Raw genomic sequence first — 22,996 nt, forward strand, 5'->3', positions numbered from 1 at the left:
AATCCTGAGTGAAGACAGAAAGACAAGTCAATTTACTTGAAGTAAGTAGACTAAAAAGATCACAAATAGATTCTATTCTCATACCTTCCTGCTAATTCCTAATGTTGTTTGTTTATTCATGTTCTTCAGCAGATGCTGCAAGATCTCAAACAGTCCTTCAGCCAGGGGCTCCTGAACCATGACACCTACACTAGATATGGAACTGAATGGAGATTAAAACCAGCACTGCAGGAAGGAATAATGTGTCTTGTGGAGCAACTGGAAATAATATTGGTTGAGTACTAAAAAGTCAATATTGTTTGGAAGATGGTATAATTTGAAGAGAAGCTAAGAAGGACCTAGGATACCACTGAAGATTATGAGTTGGAGAAGGAGAATGATAAATATGTCTTCAAGAAGATTAACTACAGTAATTTAAAAGAATATACTTGAGAAAGAAGAGGCTAAAAGCATAAAGGTAGGAAGGAAGGTTAATCCAAATAGACTAAGTCCCCTACATACGAACCTTCAAGTTGTGAACTTTCAAAGATGCAAATGTACATTCACGTGTCCAATCAACATAAGTTAGTTCATGTGTCTGCTGTACATTGTCACATACATGCATCCTCTATGAGTCCTTGTGCTTTTGTGTACTTTACTGTACAGTACTGTATAGAGTACAGTAGAACAGTATGTTTATTTCAAGCCCAGGATGTCTGGAAGCAAACATAAAAGCAGCGGTGATGTAGCTGGCACTGCTTAGAAGCACATGTGATTACGATGGAACAAAAGTGAAAATAATTGAGAGAGTGGAGTGAGGCGAAAAGATGGTAGACGTTGCTCGTTCTTATAACATGAATCAACCATCGGCATAATTCTAAAGAACAAGGACAAAATCATGGAACATGTGAAGTCTGTTGTGCTGATGATGTCGATAATAATATGGAAGAAGTGTGGAAAAGTGACGGAGGAGATGAAGAAACGTCTCAATGTGTGGATGCAGGATCCACATTGGTGTCGAGACCTGCTCAGCTTAAGGCTGATGCAAGAGAAAGCCAAAAGGCTTTATGAAGACTTGAAGAAGAAACACGGTGAAGAATCAGGGGACACATTTTAAAATGCCAGCCATGGCTGGTTTCATTGGTTCAAGGCTAGAGCCAAACTTCACAATGTAAAAGTAAGTAGGGAGGCAGCAGATATTTACCTGAGCAGGATTTTAATGTGGATGAGACAGAACTGCACTGGAAGAGGATGCCAGACCGAAGTTACATCAGTAAGGAGGAAAAGTTGATGCCAAGCTATAAAGCAGCAAAGGATAGGCTAACTCTGTTGTTTGGTGGCAATGCTTCCAGGGATATGAAGCTGAAGCCTCTCTTAGTTGATCATTCAGAGAACCCAAGAGCCCTTATAAACATAACCAAGGGCTTTCTTTCTGTTGTGTGGAAGAGTAACCCCAAAGCCTGGGTTGCACAGGCCATTTTCCAGGACTGGTTTTTCCACCACTTTATCCTAGAGGTAGAGAAATATTGCTTGGAGAGAAGGATGTCCCATTCAACATTCTTTTGCTGCTAAACAGTGCTCTGGGCCACCCCCAATTCCTAGATGACTTTCATCCCAAAGTAGTTCATCTGCCACTGAAAACTATGTTGCTCATCTAACCTATGGATCAGGGAGTTATAGCGACTTTCAAGAAATATTATTTACATCACACTTTTGGTCAGGCAGTAAAAGCGAGTGATGAATCAGGAACAACCTTGTAACAATTTTGGAAGGACTATAACATCTTCAAGGCCATAAAAACATTGACTTTGCTTAGTGTGACGTTATGGCCGTCACCATGAGTGGGGTTTGGAAGAAACTTTAGCCACAGTTTGTTCACGATTTTTGTGGATTTGAGAAAGTAGATGAGGAGTCCAAAGAGATCTACAGCAACTTAGTGACCCTCAGCGAGAAGCTGGAGGTAGATCTGCAAGAGGACGACTTCATTGAACTCCTTGCTGTGCAACACTAGGGGCTTACTAATGAGGACCTGATGGAATTGCAGGCCCAGAGAAAGGATGAAGAGGGACAAGAGGAAGAAGAAGTAACTGAAGAACCAGAGAGATTCACAATGCAGGAAATGGCAAGGGGATTTTCTTTATCTGAGGAGGCACTGCTAGTTTTTGAGGCACAGGATGCAAACACAGAACAGTACACGAAGGTTGCAGCTGCCATTCAGAATGCAATCCAGTACTATTGTGTCATCTATGATGAGAAAAAAAGAGCTGCTACCCAGACATCACTGAATCATTTTTCGAAGGGAGTAGAGAGAATTGAATCCAACAAGGAACCAGATCCTGTGCCATCGACGTCAGGCATGAGTGAAATTGCAGCTTGCCCTCCATCTCCTATTGCTGAAGATCCTTCAGCTCTACCATCTCCCACCTCCTCTCCCTCCTCCATTCAGTAACTCTTCTTGCCTGTTCACTCAATGCCAGCCCCTGTATGCCAGCTGTTGTACTGGACTACTGTACTTTTCAAGGTACAGTACTATAAAATTTAAAATGTTTTCTTTATTTTTTGTTTGTTTGTTTTTTATGTATTATTTGTGTGAAAAGTATTATAAACCTATAACAGTACAGTACTCTATAGCCGATTGTGTTAGTTGGGTACCTAGGCTAACTTTGTTGGACTTACAAACAAATTGGACTTATGAACTTGCTCTCAGAATAGAGCTCATTTGTTCATAGGGGAATTACTGTAAAGGAAAAGGATTCATGATTAGAGCAATGAGGGAAAATAAAGGAAGTAGTTATGAAGAGACACATTCTAAAGGAAGTGTAAATATACTTTATATTTATAAAATTACAGAATGAAATTAAAGATGATGGCATGATATTACTTCTGAAAATGTATATATTTAAAATAAAGTTGAGAGAAAAGACAGTTTTTTCATAGTTTTAGAGACACATTCTATAATTTGCTATTCACTGGACTGCAACACATTTAATTTTTACATTGTAAATGCCATGTGGTCTCAAATTATTTGCTTTTTCTTAACTATTAAATACTCTTACAAAACAAAGGCTCTTCTTGAATACACTTCCTTTTTTAAAAAACTCTTCACTGAGCAGTAGGGGGAAGGCAGGAAGAATTGTAAGAAATTATAATTAAAACATAGAAAGGCTGGTTTAATTTGTGTACTTAAATTTCAAATATCTGAGTTTACTGAAAGAGATTGTTCATTCATTAATTTCAAGATCACAAATTTCCTTTTGACTAGGGTTGTCAGATTCAGCAAATAAAGTTAGCAATGAATAATTTTTTAGTTTAAGTATGTCCCAGATGTTTCAAATATTTGTCATACTCTAATCTGCGAACCCTATTCCTGTCATGTAACTTTTTTCAGTTAAAGAAAAACAAAATTATTAAATATCTTGTGTGTGTGTGTGTGTGTGTGTGTGTGTGTGTGTTATTCTTAACAGAGATTTGTACATACAGAACATCAGTTATAGCTTCTATGGTCTCTTTCCTGAAGTCATCAAGAAAATGGCTTGATCCATTCAGGTAAAACAGAAACAAAACAACAAGAAAAAAAACATCTTTTGGGGGACATGTTATTACAAATGAGAGCAGTGATTTCTTTTTTTTTAAATAGGATAATGTCAAATGTTGATTCCATTCTAACCTGGAACATTATGTAACACAAAACTGAAAATTTGGGAGCTATTTTAAGTCTCAAGATGCCAAAAAAGGGGGACTTCCGGGGAAGATGGCGGAAGAGTAAGACGCGGAGATCACCTTCCTCCCCACAGATACACCAGAAATATAGCTACACGTGGAACAACTCCTACAGAACACCTACTGAATGCTGGCAGAAGACCTCAGACCTCCCAAAAGGCAAGAAACTCCCCACGTACCTGGGTAGGGCAAAGCAGAGAGATTCCTGCACAGAGGATCAGTGCCAACCAGCACTCACCAGCCCGAGAGGCTTGTCTGCTCATCCGCCGGGGCGGGCGGCACTGGGAGCTGAGGCTCCGGCTTCAGTCGGAGTGCAGGGACAGGACTGGGGCTGGCGAAGTGAACAAAGCCTGAAGGGGTTAGTGCACCACGGCTAGCTGGGAGGGAGTCCGGGAAAAAGTCTGGAGCTGCCGAAGAGGCAAGAGACTTTTTCTTCCCTCTTTGTTTCCTGGTGCAGGAGGAGAGGGGAGTAAGAGCGCTGCTTGGAGGAGCTCCAGAGATGGGCGTGAGCCGCGGCTGAAAGCGCAGACTCCAGAGACGGGCGTGGGACGCTGGGGCTGCTGCCGCCGCCAAGAGGCCTGTGTGTGAGCACAGGTCACTGTCCATGCCACCCTTCTGGGGAGCCTGTGCAGCCTGTCACTGGCGGGGTCCCGGGATCCAGGGACGGCTTCCCTGAGAGAACGCATGGTGCGCCTTGGGCTGGTACAACGTCACGCCGGCCTCTTCCACCACAGGCTCACCCCGCACTCCATGCCCCTCCCTCCCTCCCGGCCTGAGTGAGCCAGAGTCCCCGAAGCGGCTGCTCCTTTAACCCTGTCCTGTCTGAGTGAAGAAAAGAGGCCCTCTGGTGACCTACAGAGAGAGGCGGGGCCAAATCCAAAGCTGAGACCCGGGAGCTGTGAGAACAAAGAAGAGAAAGGGATATCTCTCCCAGCAGCCTCAGAAGCAGTGGATTAAAGCTCCACAATCAACTTGATGTACCCTGCATCTGTGGAATACATGAATAGACAATGAATCATCCCAAATTGAGGAGCCAGGAGTCAGTGCTGTGCCTCTGAGGTGGGAGAGCCAACTTCAGGACACTGGTCCACAAGAGACCTCCCAGCTCCACATAATATCAAACGGCGAAAATCTTCCAGAGATCTCCATCTCAACACCAGCACCTAGCTTCACTCAACGACCAGAAAGCTACAGTGCTGGACACCCTATGCCAAACAACTAGCAAGACAGGAACACAATGCCATCCATTAGCAGAGAAGCTGCCTAAAATTATAAAAAGTCCACAGACACCCCAAAACACACCACCAGATGTGGACCTGCTCACCAGAACGACAAGATCCAGCCTCATCCACCAGAACACAGACACTAGTCCCCTCCACCAGGAAGCCTACACAACCCACTGAACCAACCTTAGCCACTGGGGACAGACACCAAAAACAACAGGAACTACGAACCTGCAGCCTGCAAAAAGGAGACCCCAAACACAGTAAGATAAGCAAAATGAGAAGACAGAAAAACACACAGCAGGAGAAGGAGCAAGATAAAAACCCACCAGACCTAACAAATGAAGAGGAAATAGGCAGTCTACCTGAAAAACAATTCAGAATAATGATAGTAAAGATGATCCAAAATCTTGGAAATAGAATAGACAAAATGCAAGAAACAGTTAACAAGGACCTAGGAGAACTAAAGATGAATCAAGCAATGATTAAAAACACAATAAATGAAATGAAAAATACTCTAGATGGGATCAATAGCAGAATAACTGAGGCAGAAGAACGGATAAGTGATGTGGAAGATAAAATAGTGGAAATAACTACTGCAGAGCAGAAGAAAGAAAAAAGAATGAAAAGAACTGAAGACAGTCTCAGAGACCTCTGGGAAAACATTAAACACACCAACATTCGAATTATAGGGGTTCCAGAAGAAGAAGAGAAAAAGAAAGGAACTGAGAAAATATTTGAAGAGATTATAGTTGAAAATTTCCCTGATATGGGAAAGGAAATAGTCAGTCAAGTCCAGGAGGCACAGAGAGTCCCATACAGAATAAATCCAAGGAGAAATACGCCAAGACACATATTAATCAAACTGTCAAAAATTAACTACAAAGAAAACATATTAAAAGCAGCAAGGGAAAAACAACAAATAACACACAAGGGAATCCCCATAAGGTTAACAGCTGATCTTTCAGCAGAAACTCTGCAAGTCAGAAGGGACAGGCAGGACATATTTAAAGTGATGAAGGAGAAAAACCTGCAACCAACACTACTCTACCCAGCAAGGCTCTCATTCAGATTTGATGGAGAAATTAAAAGGTTTACAGACAAGCAAAAGCTCAGAGTTCAGCACCACCAAACCAGCTTTACAACAAATGCTAAAGGAACTTCTCTAGGCAAGAAACACAACAGAAGGAAAAGACCTACAATAATGAACCAAAAACAATTAAGAAAATGGGAATAGGAACATACATATTGATAATTACCTTAAATGTAAATGGACTAAATGCTCCCACCAAAAGACACAGATTGGCTGAATGGATACAAAAACAAGACCCATATATATGCTGTCTACAAGAGACCCACTTCAGACCTAGAGACACATACAGACTGAAAATAAGGGGATGGAAAAAGATATTCCATGCAAATGGAAACCAAAAGAAAGCTGGAGTAGCAATTCTCATATCAGACAAAATAGACTTTAAAATAAAGACTACTAGAAGAGACAAAGAAGGACACTACATAATGATCAAGGGATCGATCCAAGAAGAAGATATAACAATTGTAAATATTTATGCACCCAACATAGGAGCACCTCAATACATAAGGCAAATACTAACAGCCATAAAAGGGGAAATCGTAGTAGGGGACTTTAACACCCCACTTTCACCAATGGACAGATCGTCCAAAATGAAAATAAATAAGGAAACATAAATAAGGAAACAAAAGCTTTAAATGATTCATTAAACAAGATGGACTTAATTGATATTTATAGGACATTCCATCCAAAAACAACAGAATACACATTTTTCTCAAGTGCTCATGGAACATTCTCCAGGATAGATCATATCTTGGGTCACAAATCAAGCCTTGGTAAACTTAAGAATATTGAAAATGTATGAAATATCTTTTCTGACCACAATGCTATGAGACTAGATATCAATTACAGGAAAAGATCTGTAAAAAATACAAACACATGGAGGCTAAACAATACACAATAGTGAAGTGATCACTGAAGAAATCAAAGAGGAAATTAAAAAAATACCTAGAAACAAATGACAATGGAGACACGATGACGCAAAACCTATGGGATGCAGCAAAAGCAGTTCTAAGGGGGAAGTTTATAGCAGTACAATCCCACCTTAAGAAACAGGAAACATCTTGAGAAATCAACCTGACCCTGCACCTAAAGCAATTAGAGAAAGGAGAACAAAAAAACCCCAAAGTTAGCAGAAGGAAAGAAATCATAAAGATCAGATCAGAAATAAATGAAAAAGAAATGAAGGAAATGATAGCAAAGATCAATAAAACTAAAAGCTGGTTCTTTGAGAAGATAAACAAAATTGATAAACCATTAGCCAGACTCATCAAGAAAAAAAGGGAGAAGACTCAAATCAATAGAATTAGAAATGAAAAAGGAGAAGTAACAACTGACACTGCAGAAATACAAAAGATCATGAGAGATTACTACAAGCAACTCTATGCCAATAAAATGGACAATCTGGAAGAAATGGACAAATTCTTAGAAATGCACAACCTGCCAAGACTGAATCAGGAAGAAATAGAAAATATGAACAGACCAATCACAAGCACTGAAATTGAAACTGTGATAAAAAATCTTCCAACAAACAAAAGCCCAGGACCAGATGGCTTCACAGGCGAATTCTATCAAGCATTTAGAGAAGAGCTAACACCTATCCTTCTCAAACTCTTCCAAAATATAGCAGAGGGAGAAACACTCCCAAACTCATTCTACAAGGCCACCATCACCTTGATACCAAAACCAGACAAGGATGTCACAAAGAAAGAAAACTACAGGCCAATATCACTGATGAACATAGATGCAAAAATCCTCAACAAAATACTAGCAAACAGAACCCAACAGCACATTAAAAGGATCATACACCATGATCAAGTGGGGTTTATTCCAGGAATGCAAGGATTCTTCAATATATGCAAATCAATCAACGTGATACACCATATTAACAAATTGAAGGAGAAAAAGCATATGATCATCTCAATAGATGCAGAGAAAGCTTTCTATAAAATTCAACACCCATTTATGATAAAAACCCTGCAGAAAGTAGGCATAGAGGGAACTTTCCTCAACATAATAAAGGCCATATATGACAAACACACAGCCAAAATCGTCCTCAATGGTGACAAACTGAAACCATTTCCACTAAGATCAGGAACAAGACAAGGTTGCCCACTCTCACCACTCTTATTCAACATAGTTTTGGAAGTTTTAGCCACAGCAATCAGAGAAGAAAAGGAAATAAAAAGCATCCAAATCAGAAAAGCAGAAGTAAAGCTGTCACTGTTTGCAGATGACATGATACTATACATAGAGAATCCTAAAGATGCTACCAGAAAACTACTAGAGCTAATCAATGAATTTGGTAAAGTAGCAAGATACAAAATTAATGCACAGAAATCTCTGGCATTCCTGTACACTAATGATGAAAAATCTGAAAGTGAAATCAAGAAAACACTCCTATTTACCATTGCAACAAAAAGAATAAATATTTAGGAATAAACCTACCCAAGGAGACAAAAGACCTGTATGCAGAAAATTATAAGACACTGATGAACTAAATTAAAGATGATACAAATAGATGGAGAGATATACCATGTTCTTGGATTTGAAGAATCAACATTGTAAAAATGACTCTACTACCCAAAGCAATCTACAGATTCAATGCAATCCCTATCAAACTACCACTGGCATTTTTCACAGAACTAGAACAAAAAATTTCACAATTTGTATGGAAACACAAAAGACCTCGAATAGCCAAAGCAATCTTGAGAACGAAAAGTGGAGCTGGAGGAATCAGGCTCCCTGACTTCAGACTATACTACAAAGCTACAGTAATTAAGACAGTATGGTACTGGCACAAAAACAGAAAGATAGATCAATGGAACAGGATAGAAAGCCCAGAGATAAACCCACAGACATATGGTCACCTTATCTTTGATAAAGGAGGCAGTGGAGAAAGGACAGTCTCTTCAATAAGTGGTGCTGGGAAAACTGGACAGGGACATGTAAAAGTATGAGATTAGATCAGTCCCTAACACCATACACAAAAATAAGCTCAAAATGGATTAAAGACCTAAATGTAAGGCCAGAAACTATCAAACTCTTAGAGGAAAACATAGGCAGAACACTCTATGCCACAAATCACAGCAAGATCCTTTTTGACCCATGTCCTAGAGAAATGGAAATAAAGACAAAAATAAACACATGGGACCTAATGAAACTTAAAAGCTTTTGCACATCAAAGGAAACCATAAACAAGACCAAAAGACAACCCTCAGAATGGGAGAAAATATTTGCAAATGAAGCAACTGACAAAGGATTAATATCCAAAATTTATAAGCAGCTCATGCAGCTCAATAACAAAAAAAACAAACAACCTAATCCAAAAATTGTTAGAAGACCTAAATAGACATTTCTCCACAGAAGATATACAGACTGCCAACAAACACATGAAAGGATGCTCAACAACATTAATCATTAGAGAAATGCAAATCAAAACTACAATGAGATATCATCTCACACCAGTCAGAATGGCCATCATCAAAAAATCTAGAAACAATAAATGCTGGAGAGGGTGTGGAGAAAAGGGAACACTCTTGCACTGCTGGTGGGAATGTGAATTGGTACAGCCGCTATGGAGAACAGTATGGAGGTTCCTTAAAAAACTACAAATAGAACTACCATATGACCCAGCAATCCCACTACTGGGCATATACCCTGAGAAAACCATAATTCAAAATAGTCATGTACCAAAATGTTCATAGCAGCCCTACTTACAATAGCCCGGAGATGGAAACAACCTAAGTGTCCGTCATCGGATGAATGGATAAAGAAGATGTGGCACATATATACAATGGAATATTACTCAGCCATAAAAAGAAATGAAACTGAGCTATTTGTAATGAGGTGGATGGACCTAGAGTCTGTCATACAGAGTGAAGTAAGTCAGAAAGAGAAAGACAAATACTGTATGCTGACACATATATATGGAATTTAAGAAAAAAAAATGTCCTGAAGAACATAGGGGCAAGACAGGAATAAAGACACAGACCTACTAGAGAATGGACTTGAGGATATGGGGAGGGGGAAGGGTAGGCTGTGACGAAGTGGGAGAGAGGCATGGACATACATATACTACCAAACGTAAAGTAGATAGATAGTGGGAAGCAGCCGCATAGCACAGGGAGATCAGCTCGGTGCTTTTTGACCGCATGGAGGGGTGGGATAGGGAGGGTGGCAGGGAGACACAAGAGGGAGGGGATATGGGAACATATGTATATGTATAACTGATTCATTTTGTTATAAAGGAGAAACTAACACACCATTGTTAAGCAATTATACTCCAATAAAGATGTAAAAAAAAAAAGATGCCAAAAAAGTTAAAATTTATAAAGTATATGTTTAGGGCTTCCCTGGTGGCACAGTGTTTGAGAATCCACCTGTCAATGCAGGGGACACGGGTTTGAGCCCCGGTCCGGGAAGATCCCACATGCCGCGGAGCAGCTGGGCCCGTGAGCCAGGGCCGCTAAGCCTGCGCATCCGGAGCCTGTGCTCCACAATGGGAGAGACCACAACAGTGAGAGGCCTGCGTACCACACACACAAAAAAAGAAAAGAATATCCATTCCCACAACTTTGTGAAGAGACTCTTACACCTATGGAAATAGAAAGTGATATACAAAGATTAGCCAAGGTTTCTGAAATAAAAAGATTAAAATACAGAGAAGATTGCAATTAAATGTATCTGTACATTCATGAAGAAAGGACATGAGAACTCAGTGAAAATTTCAGAATCCCCTTTCTAATTGTCCAGTGTTACTCATTTTCTTTCCCTCTCTCCCTCTCTTTCTCTAGTTATCACTGCTGTAGCTGCTGACATAAATTATCACCATGACTTACACTTTAATCATTTATATTCCCAGAAGTTGTGTTAGTCATGCAAACCAAGAAATGGTAAAGCTTTAAAAGAAACTTTAGATCTGGAATAGAAAAAGTTCCATAGTCTCAGGCCTGGTCATATACTGCCTGGCGAATCTGAGCATGGGGTCACTTTAGGTCACCTAGAATATGCCCTCCTGCAGCTGAAGAAGCTGAAACCAAAGGAGATTAAGTACTGTCTGCCTGTGTTAGCTTTGATCCTCTCATAAGAGAAAGGACATGAATAATTATTGAGTACCCGTTGTGAGTTTTCCATCTTGCGCACATGATATTAATTGTTCTAAACAGCCATTCTCTCTGAAGTATTATATTCTCCATTTCTCAGATGAGGATATTGAAGCTCAGTTTCATATGTTTCCCAAGTTTACTTACTCATGAAGGAATAAAACTGGCTCTCTCCCTCCTGATTAATTCATTTTTCTCTCCCTCTTTCCATTTTTTGTTGTTCTCCTGCTTTACATTAAAACACTGAAGATGTGAACGACTAAAACCACTTAAAGGAATAGAATACTATCATTCAAGCATTCAATTTCCATTAGCCATTTGTTACCAGAATACCAATAAATACCAGAATACTCTACCTGAGTTTCTACTGGGCAAAACCAAAAAGGTAGCCTTACAGTACAGCTTTGGTAGACAATGGCAAAGTAAAGATGGCATGAGCCATGGGATGTAGGTTTCACATACTCATTCTGTAGAAAAAGCATACTTACCTGTGAACATACTCATGTTTGCAGATAGAAGGCAAAACAAAAGGCACAAACCGTACTTAAAGAGAATCATTCCTCTCTCCATATTCCCAGTTATTCTTAGCAGTATCTGAGCTACACAGAGTTAAGACATCCTTGGCAGATATGCCATTCGTTGTTAATTAAAAAACAAAAATGTAAATAAAAGTTAGAGAAATAATTTGAAATAACTAATGATTGAAATAGTCTAATCACACATTGTAAATCAAATATATATAATTTAAAAATAACAATTAAAAAAAGAAATAGTCCAATAATTCATTATATTACTAATTTATTATTTGGGAAATGGTGCTTTTGCCATTAGCACAGGTCAATGAAATGGCATAATTAATTAAATTATATACTTTTACATATAATTAATTAAAATTATATTACTCAAATGACTTTATAACCCAAGCAGACTAAGTCTCTCACTGTGTTATGTATCACGAGGGCCAAGGGCATGATACACGGTTGTACAAACAAGTAACCCTCAAATCCATGTCTAATATTACATTATTTTTAGATTTTCTGTCTCCATTCCCAGAAACCCAGGGATTATGCCTCTACCTACTTCCTCATCAAGGATCCAACTGGTTTCTTGGATATTTCTAACTTGTTTCAGTAAATTCTAGTTCTATTTGTTACCATCTCATTAATTCAAAAAATGCACATATCAATTAAATTTCCAAAATATACCTGGGCAAGGATCTTACTATAGTCATCTTTTATCAACGGGGAGAGGTTGAGACAGCCTTCAATGTGTGTGCATACACACATGCACAATCTTTAATAGGAATTGTCATTTGCATTGATATTTATCAGTGAAATGTTTCTTACAGTTAGTACAAGTGACCATTTTGGGTGTATGATCATCCTTTTGTGATTTTTTAAATCCCCTAATCACTTGAAGAATGATCTTTCTCTCTTAAGAGACTGATGGAAAGTTAAGAATTTATTTAGCTATAAACAGCTGAAACCCCAACAAATAATGACTTAACATAATAGATGTTTGATCTCAGACTTCCAGCTTCCAAAACTGTGAGAAATAAATTTGTGTTGTTTCGAAGCTATCCAGCCTGTGGTATTTTGTTATATCAGCCTGAATGAACTAAGAAAATTGATCTTGGGAAGCTGAGGTGTTATTCTAAAATATGCCTGTTTCCTCTCTTTTGAACTTTCCTATCAGGTCCTCTAGGGTCAAACAATTCCTTCCCTGTCTCTGACTAGGTATTGTGCTGTTGGTTTTAACAAAAAGGGTTATGTCCTTCAGGGACTGGAGTCAGGAGAGATGTTCATATTACCTGAGAGCTGGGAGTCTGTGCTAGAAGGCAGAGCTGAAATTTCTTTTTCTCCTAGGTGCAGTGTCCCCCCAAGAGATTCCCGGGGCATGGTTTCAGGAAGCTGATACCCTACAGTACAGCCATCTCAAACAAACAAGCCACCAAGCTGACCCTAACATCCTAAAAGACAGGGGCAATGTCAGTTATTTCACTTCTTGCACAATCCCCTTGTTATTTGCACATCTATTAATGGGCATTTTCAAAATCTGAAAATGTTAAAACCTTCAGGGATGAAATCAAATTCACTTTAATTATGTAACTTCTGAAATTTAGGTCCCTTTAGCAAAAACCTTGAAAACCTACTCCAATGCAAACCTGAAGCTATATATACATGTTATCCACAAAGGAACACATTTTTGTCAGCCTTAGGGATTACGTGCTTGAATCCCTTGGAAGTGCATTTATATTAGCTGGACTGCTCCTCATGATAAGAATTCAATGGTTCACTATACAGCTAGACCCACTGTAGATCAGTAAAGTTAATATGTGGAATAGAAATGTAGTGTCAGCCTCTGCAAAAGGTATGGTTTGCTGTGAAAAGAATCTGTGCTGAAGGGCTAGAGAGCTATTATATTTCTGATCATTTCCTCTAGTCCCTTGTTCCCAGTGACTGCCAGCCTTAATAATGTCATTACAAAAATTGTCTCCTGGGAGACTACTGGGATTTTTGTTCTGCAATCTCATCTGATACAATTATTCGCAAATTTCTAGAAGTAAATTAGCTTATGTATCAATTTTTCTACCTGGCTGATTTAGAGCTATAACTAATTGCAATGAGTCTAAATTTTAATAAAAGAAACTTTTCACCTAGTCTAGCTCCACTAATAATTAAAAAAATTCCCTTATTGCAGCCAAGGAGTCAATTTTGCACTAATGACTGGCAGGGAGTCAATTTTCATTAAGTTTGTATGCATGTGTATATGTGTGTGTGTGCAGTCACATCCACACTAGACAGTCACCATTTCTTCATCCAGTCTACCCTCCACCCATCTCCTTCTTGATCTCTGCCTTTATAAGCTGATTTGTATGGACTAAATCAGAGCTTTCGGCACCCTCTGGCTTCCATTTGGATTCACCCAAGGGGCAGCCCCAGCAGTTGCTCAAAAAGAGCAAGAACATAAGATCATGGTGTTGATTTCACTAGCTGTCTCTTTTCAAGTAATCTATGTCTCTTGGTCAAAGGCATTTGTTCCAGTTGAGATAAGGATCTTATCTGACTCTGTCCACGGTCCTGTAATAACTTCTTTTATCCTTTCAGGCCTTGGTCAGGGAGATGGGAGATAGTCATATGGTTTGTGATCTTTAAAATGCACAAAGTCTGGGAAGAGCTGATAAAGGACAAGAAGAACTAGATGAGAAGGAGTGTGCATGTGTGTGTTTATTTTCCCCAACCACTATACTTTTGAAGTATTGGACTCCATGACAAAGTTTCTTCACTCCAGCCATCCCACCCTCCTCAGCTCAAGTAATGTTGTAGTGATTTGTGCTGTTCTAGAGTGGGTCTCACTGTAGCTTCCAAGCACATCTGGTGGCTTGTTGCCCATGTGGCCCACAGTAAGAAATGCAACTTATATTTACAATAACCCTCATTATATATTACAAAAATGGAAAAACTTTTCACATAATATTACCCTTACTGGATATGATTGATGTGCTCTCATATCTTGTGTTTTAGCCAGTTCCTTTTTTAAGGCTGGTTTTGGAACACTAAATTAGTTTAAAGATCCTTTAAAAGGTCATGACCTTTACTTTGAAAAAAACACTAGTTTTGGTGGGAGTGAGGAGGATGGAGGATGGAGGATCGGGAGTATGGATTTTTTCCCTCTATTAATGTATTAGGTCTTTTCCCAGAGTTTTAAGGGTGCCCCCTTGTAGATGGAGAAGCTGCAAAGCCCATGCTATTGATCATTTCCATAATGCATAGGTGAAATGGCAAAATGTGGAAAGACAAAAACTTGGTGATACTCTCACCTATAAGAAGAAAAGCAAAGGCTGATTTGCAGCCTAAATGTTGTATTGAAGACCCCAGGATTTAGAGTTATATGGACCTGGGTACAACTCTACTACTTACTATGTAATAATGCCATATAATTTAATATCTCCAGTCCTCAGCCATATCTTCTGTAAACTGGAAATCAGAATGACACAGTATCTTTTTCTCATAGGACTTTTTGGATAATTAAGTGCACTAACATATGAGAACTGAAATAACCTGCTGTATAATTTAGTATGTAAATAAATCTCCTGAAACACAACCTTTGCATTCACACATTCTCATCTTATCAAAAAGTCTATTGTCTGTAACTTACTGAAGGCTTCCCCAGGTATGACCAGAAATCCAAGTGCTTACTCTTGTCCAAAGATTATGTTCTCTCTCCTCGTCTCTGGAGCCAGAATTCAGATATGCTCCCTGGAGGCTGGAGGATTGGAAAATTTCTTCTGCCACCTGAAGATGGTTGCTCAAAAACAATACACTATGTTATATGGACTTCATAGCTAGTGTCAAAGCCAAAGGCTAATTGACACAAATTATATAAGAAAAGGGTTTCCAAAGGATCCTCTGCTTGTTTTTGCAGGCACATCTGAAGTGCATGGCTAGATCTGAATTCCCTGCTCCAGACCTTGCAACTAGGGCTGATGCAAGTGCTTGCCCCAGGCTGCAGCGGATTTCTCTGGAGCTGTAGAGAACATCCTCTACCCCTAGTGCTGTGCTCAGCAGAAAATATTATTGCCTTGGAGGCCAGTGTGGAGCAGATACAGCATAATGTGGAGAGAGGAAAGAGGAGAGAGGGTAATATTCCTACACCCCCATTCAGGAATGTCACCGCTGCTTTCGTATCCTTCTACTTTCTGGGCCCTGTCCTGAGGAGAGAGTAAAAACTACTCATTTAATTAGACATGTATCACTGCCGGTTCCATTTGTCTTAAGTTCTTCTGGAAACAGTTTGGAAAGATCCCTGAGTAATCTGGAGGAGTGGGATGGAGGTTGAGTACACTATCAACTCAGATGGTTATAGCACATCAATGAAATTAGGACTTACTCCCATTTTGTTGTGTGCTATATCTATACTTTCTACAAAAGCATAAAAACCTTGTCATAAATGTGTTGCCTGTGGTCCCAGATAACAATAGAAAAAAGCATGGCAGAGTGGAACGGACATGAGCTTTGAAATCCTTTATGTGTTTCAGTCATGATTCTGTCATGTACTATCTGTGTTATCTCAGGTTAGTTATTGACTTCTCTGAGATGTTTCCTTGTTGATAGTGAATCTATTGCATCTGCTTCATATGTGTCTTCTCTCACAAAATATAGAAAAGTATAATTGAAGCAAAGCATGGAAACTTCAAAAACAAACCAAATAAAGAAGAAAAGAAAAGAGCTTTGGTCACTGCTGTTAGAGGAGTTCATCCAGAGGACGTGATCGCTGGCTGACCCACAAGCTAGACCTGGGCAATCAGAAGTTCTTTATCTCCTCTCCTTTCCTTGAAATGTATGTTCTGCCCACTGTTCTCATAGTGGGAGCAATTTTAAGGAAACAGACTTGAGAGAGCAATGTGTAGTTGAGACCATCTGGACTGAATACGTGACTGAACTTATCAAGGCCTCTATATAAACTTCCAAGATTCTAGTGGGTAGATGCAGAGATCTACTCATTTTGTGGCCCTCTAAGACAAGTCTTGTATGTAACTTTCCTTGCTTATTAAATGTGCCACCTACCAATATGGAGTGGTCTGCCTCTTTTTTCAACCTCTCCTTTCCCTCTCTGTACAGGGGCCAGTTGCAAATTTTACCCAGGTTTCGAACCAAACTCCCAAGGTTGCAAACCATCTACTGCCTGATTATTTGTCATTCATTTGGCCATGTGTATTTGCAATCCTTTTCTATTAAGGGCAGTATTTCTCAACAAAGACACTACTGATAATTCTCTGTTGTCATGACCTGTCCTGTGCACTGTAGGCTGTTTAGCAGCATCTCTGGCCTCTACCCACTGTATGTCAATAGAAACCTCACACTCCAGCCAGAGAATAACAGTAAAAAAATTTCTACAGACATGACCACATGCTTCCCTCTATACTCATTTCAGAAATTCCTAGCCAATGAGACAAATATAATTTCCTACTAAATAAATAGAAAATTCCAAATTCTCATTTTCCTGGCTTTCCTTGCAGTTGAGGCTCAGGGATGTAACCCAGTCTCCTCCAATCACAGGCACCCATGCTGCTCTTTGAATCATATGTTAGTAATGCAAAAGACGGTAACTGCGTAGAGTCTATTCTCCAGAGGGTGGCGTCAGTGGTAAGGCTGAATCAGTAGTAACCTACACCATGTATCCAAAGCTAGTGCCATGGACCAGTGTTGATGGTGTCTGCATAGTATACTGTGGTGCCCATGACCAAGAGAGTGCAGTGATGTCTAGACCAGACAAGTTCAGTGTCATTCAGGGCATTGTCCTTGGCTACATAGATTCTAACCATTTTCAGAGATTCTGAGAGCTGCTCAATAACTTTTCAACAAATGTTCTGCTCAAATGAGAGTTATTACTGTTGCTTCCACTTAATAATCCTGACTGATACAGTAGCTATTGCATAAATTCAGATGTTTTAGGAAGCTTTGACAAATGACTATGAAATATATATATATATATATATATATATATATATATAATTGTTTCCAAGTGAATGTTGTAATACTCTCCTTGAGAGAGGCTGGCCAACCCTTTATTGATGTCTGCATGTTGGAAGAGAAACATCATAGATAGGTATTTCATGATGTATTAGAGAAAGAGATGTTACTGATTTTGATAAATAGAGGTTGCTTTTAAAGAGAAAAGCTAGCTGAAAAGAAAAAGTGTGCCCTTTGCTATATTTTTGCATGGATTTTACAAGGTTCTTGTACAATATGACACTGTTATTCCTGAAAGATGATAACTGATCCAGTGCCAAGCTCTTAAAAGGCTCTCAGGAAAGGCTTCTTAACTTGACTATACAAAGCAACATATATGAAAAGTCCCTAATCGTATTTTTACCACTTTCTGAACAGAATGTTGCTTTGGCTGGTGATTTTAGAATAGGAACTATTCTGTAGAAAACCACAACTTTTTATTCAGAGACCTACAAATCCATTCTTAACACAAGATGCCTTCCGTGGTTCAGAGTTTAGGGAAAGGGGAATTGAAAAGATGCTGGGATATTAGAAAAAGGACTCATTTATCTCTATGATGTTGTGCTTTTAAGCCAGGATCACACACTCCTTAGGGGGCAGGAAGGGATCCAATAGCTACCAGCCTTGGACACCCTATCCTTTTCATGGAAATACACTTAATTCTCTCACTTGACCCATACTCTTGCTTCTGCTCTCCCATAAGAAACTTCTGATCTTTTGTGTTTTATCTTTCATTCTAAGCCTACTTAAAGGTTATGGTTTTTCTTTGACTTTGAATCCCTAAGCTTCCTGAAAATTAACTTGCCTTCATGCAGAGATTTTTTTCTCACCTGGAGGCTTCAGATGCCCACGTCTCCTTAGTCCAGCTCTATCCCACTACATCCTAGCACAAATCCACCAAAATGATGCCCCAACTCACCCCCAAAATCAAAAAGGTACACCAAGTTTACCTGTGAGAAGGCCTGCTCCTGAATAAACAAGATCTTCAATAATCACTTTGCTGTTCACATGAAACTAACACAACATTGTTAATGAACTATACTCCAATATAAAATAAAAAGTTAAAAAAAAAGAATGTCCAATATGATGGTATTAGGAGGTAGGGCCCTTGATAGGTGCTTTAGTCTTGAGGGTGGGGCCCTCATGAATGGGATTAGTATTCTTATGAGACCCCACAGAACTCCCCAGCCCCTCCCACCATGTAAAGATACAGTGAGAAGTCTGTGACCTAGAAGGGAGCTCTCATTTGACCATGCTGGCACCCTAATCTCAGACTTCCAGCCTCCAGAATTGTGAGAAATAAGTTTCTGTTTTTCTTAAAAATAAATAAATAAATAAATAATAAAAGGCTCTGGACTCTGCACAGAGCTTCATAACCTCTTCGTGGACTTTTTGTCTTCAAGCTGATGATGGAAAAATAATTATATTCCAGTCGAAGCCAGAAATCCAGGATGCACCACAGTTGGAGCAGGAGTCTAAAATTTTGAAAGAACCGTCGCTAAGCAAAATGTCCTCAGATCTTCAAACGAGAAGTTCACAAGCACAAAGGAACTATCTTGAAGACAGAGAAGGTGATGACTTTTTAAGATGCCTCTCTCTTATTCTGGGTGGATTTTAACCATGACTCTTGTCCTCTCCTTGATGGTATTGCTCTGGATTTGTTGTGCAACTGTGGCTACAGCTGCAGAGCAGTATGTTCCCTCTGAGAAGCTGAGTATCTGTGGTGACTTGAAATTTGTGAATGAACAAAAGCTAAGCAGATACCCAGCTTCTGCTTTTGTGGTTGTTAGATCTAAAGGTGAAGATCATGAAGAAGCAGGGCCTCTACCTGCAAAAATGAATCTTGCTCATTCAGAAATTTAAGGTTTTTTTTTAAAGAAAAGTGTAATAGACATCTAAATTTCCATTCCACATAGTGCTTTTTAAAATGGTTTCATTGGGGGCTTCCCTGGTGGCGCAGGGGTTGAGAGTCTGCCTGCCGATGCAGGGGACACGGGTTCGTGCCCCAGTCTGGGAAGATCCCACGTGCCGCAGAGCGGCTAGGCCCGTGAGCCATGGCCACTGAGCCTGCATGTCCGGAGCCTGTGCTCCGCAATGGGAGAGGCCACAACAGTGAGAGGCCCACGTACCGCAAAAAAAAAAAAAAAAAAAAAAAAGGTTTCATTGGATATAGGCCTTAAAAATCAATATTAAATGCAAATAAAGTTAAAAAAAAAACAGGTACTTACCATCTCACCAAATCAGAAGTCTAGAGGTAGGATGGGCCAGCACTGAAGTGGCCATTCAGCAGTGCTACCAAAGACTTCTCCCAACTTTTCTGTCACCATTGCTGGGTTGGCAACTACTCTCCATGTGGCTGTGAGATTGGTGCCACAGCTGGATACACAACAGCATTCTGACCAAAAAATAAATAAATAAAAGGCATGGGCAAAATGGGTTTGTACTTACATGGCTCCCTTTGATCAGGAAGGGAAATTATTCTCAGCATATCCCTCTCAAACTTGCCTACATCTCCAACTCCCAGACCAATAAATATCATGTGGCTGGGCATCTTATCACTCAAACCCATTTGGAATCCTGTTAGCAAGAAAGGAAGAGATGTGTTTAGATGTGCAACCAAAAATGCCTGCCAGCCTTGCCTTGAGCAGGAGTAGAGAAAGGCATGGCAGTGCGTGTGTTATCCTTTTTCTTTGTACCTTTTTCTCAAAAAATAACCAGAAAAGAATCAGAAGTTTGGAAACAGAATTTGAGCTTTATTCAAAGAGGGCTCTTCAGTATTACTACATGTGTAAATTGTACTATGTAGTCCAAAACTGGAATCTCCTGTTTGTAGGAGCATGCCTTTGGTGAAAGTCCCACGGGAAATCATCTTTAGCTACTAAGACCAACATCTCTGCTCTTGTTTCCTTTCATCATTTTTTTTTTTTTTTTTTTTTTTTTTGCGGCACGCGGGCCTCTCACCGTTGTGGCCTCTCCCGCTGTGGAGCACAGGCTCCGGACGTGCAGGCTCAGCAGCCATGGCTCACGGGCCCAGCCGTTCCGCGGCATGTGGGATCTTCCCAGACCAGGGCACGAACCGGTGTCCCCTGAATCAGCAGGCGGACTCTCAACCACTGCGCCACCAGGGAAGCCCACCTTTCATCATATTTGTGCCACAATATAAGGCAGGAGTGACGGCAGCAGCAGCAGAGCTGAAGCGTCCACATGAAGCAGATGAACCACACCAGTGCTTTTTTCTGCAGGACCCTGGAGCATAGCACATGATGGGGTGAGCGCTGCATGTGGAGAGGAATGAGACACAGGCAGATGCAAACCTTGTTTCGTATGAGTTATACAGCCCTGAGGAGCCGTGGTGATAAATGTTTAAAAAGCAAGGGATTCAGCTGAAAACTGTTCTGACTGCACCACAGAAAACGCTGTTGACTTGCTGGGATATTTGCTAAAATAGAAGGCTTTAGGATAGACATCTAAAGCAGAATTTATCACAGCACATGAAGGCTTCAGTCAATACTCGTGGCCGTATAACATACTTTGCAATTGCCTGTGTGAATGGACTGGGTTGGGCTGAAATAACCCTCACATCAGAGAAACTTCTTTGTGAAGTTTTACTTTCTTGGTAACATCTGCTCAAGAAAACAGTCTTGAACCTGAGTCATCAGCCTTATTTCATCTCAAATAAGTTCATTTTATAAATCTTGATGTTAAAAAGTGATGTTAGTAGTGATTGTTTTTTTAAATAGATAAGGATGGCAATTGTAATAATGTAAAAATGTACAGGAAATGCTTTCATTAATGTTTTATTCATCAGACTGCATAAAATAGATGATAAGAATGTTGATCATTTCTTTCTTGAACATTAGCCTCTTGTGTGCTAAACACCTTGCTTTTATGCTTTATCTCTAATGGTTATTAAAACCTTACCTTAGAAATAACTTATCTGAGGCTCCAAGTGATTTTTCCAGGACTATGCAACTGATAAGAGATAGAGCTAGTCTTCAAACCCAAGTTTGTCTGACTCTAAAGCCCTTATATTTGATATTTCCTAATATACAGTTTCATATGTCCTAGTCTGTCCCATAAAACCAGTTATACTTCAGCCCATCTAAAAATGCCAGGCGTGAGGAATAAGGATAGAGGGAAGAACCACAAAGAAGATGAGTTTCATCTTGTCTCATGAAAGGCACGGAAAGAGATGGGGCAAAAGGCTGATAAAAAGTTGCCTCCTTAACATGAGGATTAACCATTGAGAAATGCTGCTCCAAATAGTGGGAAAAAGTAAATCAAGGGAATTAAAACAGCATCTAATAATTTTGCTGCTGAATCTTAACATTGGCAACATTCATAACATGATTCATAGCATTGCATTGAATTTTGAACTTTTCCTCAATCCAATTAACTAGTAGAAATATCTTAAAAATGCTTCTGGACGTGTCTGTAAGGGTGTTTTCAGATGAGATTAACGTTTGAATCCATGGACCCAGTAAAGTAGATTGGCCTCCCAATGCAGATGGGTACCATCCAATCTGCTGAGGGCTGAATACAACAGAAGTAGAGGAGGTTGGAATTCACCCTTTCTTGCTTCCTGCCTGCTTGCTTCACTTAGAACATCTCATCACATCTCATCTGGCCCTTGGGCTGGGATTTAAACCGTCACTCCCCTGGTTCTTAGGCCTTCAGACCTAGACTGATGTATACCATTGACTTTCCTGGGTTTACAGTTGTAGACCACAGATCATGGAACTTCTCAGCTTCCTTCATCATGTGAGCCAATTCTTCAGAATAAAAATTTCTCTTTCTCTCTCTCTCTGTGTCTCAGTCCATGTTGATCAAGGAAAATCAAAGGTTATAAAGTATTTCCCAGTCTACCATCCAGATACCACTGATAAAAACTGAAGTCGAAAATGATTAGGGAAAAAATTAACTTTTTGCTCATATAACCTATAAGTGGCACTTTGGGATATTAGGGTTGAAGGGGATAAAGTTTGTTAGCCCAGACAACATGGATATGGGTTGAGACAGCTTCCTTAAAGGAAAACAAATACTGTTTTTACTTGAAGAAGGGTATAAAGGTCTGCTGAACAAGCTAGAAAAATAATAACTGTTTCCAATTGAGTAAATTAGATATAGATAGATGAGATAGATAGATAGATAGATAGATAGATAGATAGATAGGCAGGCTAACACATGGGAAGAAAATAGTTGTGTGACAGAATGTTAATAGCACTTTTTCTGGATGACCATATTATTAATAGTTGTTTTTCCTGCTTGGAACTTCTCTATATGTGGTGGATATTTTGATTCTCAACCTCAAGTCTTCACTTTGGGGGGTTTAGAAAGTTATCACCTAAATTCCCCCCAATACTCATG

The 22,996-nt window shown here is 39.7% G+C and overlaps 1 pseudogene; it reads left to right on the plus strand.

Annotated features, from left to right (window-relative positions):
- Positions 1 to 907: 907 nt before the first annotated feature.
- Positions 908 to 19,492, plus strand: LOC132494150 (transmembrane protein 59-like; annotated as a pseudogene).
- Positions 19,493 to 22,996: the final 3,504 nt, after the last annotated feature.

This window comes from Mesoplodon densirostris, chromosome 7 (genome assembly GCF_025265405.1).
Source record: "Mesoplodon densirostris isolate mMesDen1 chromosome 7, mMesDen1 primary haplotype, whole genome shotgun sequence".
Taxonomy (NCBI): Eukaryota; Metazoa; Chordata; class Mammalia; order Artiodactyla; family Ziphiidae; genus Mesoplodon; species Mesoplodon densirostris.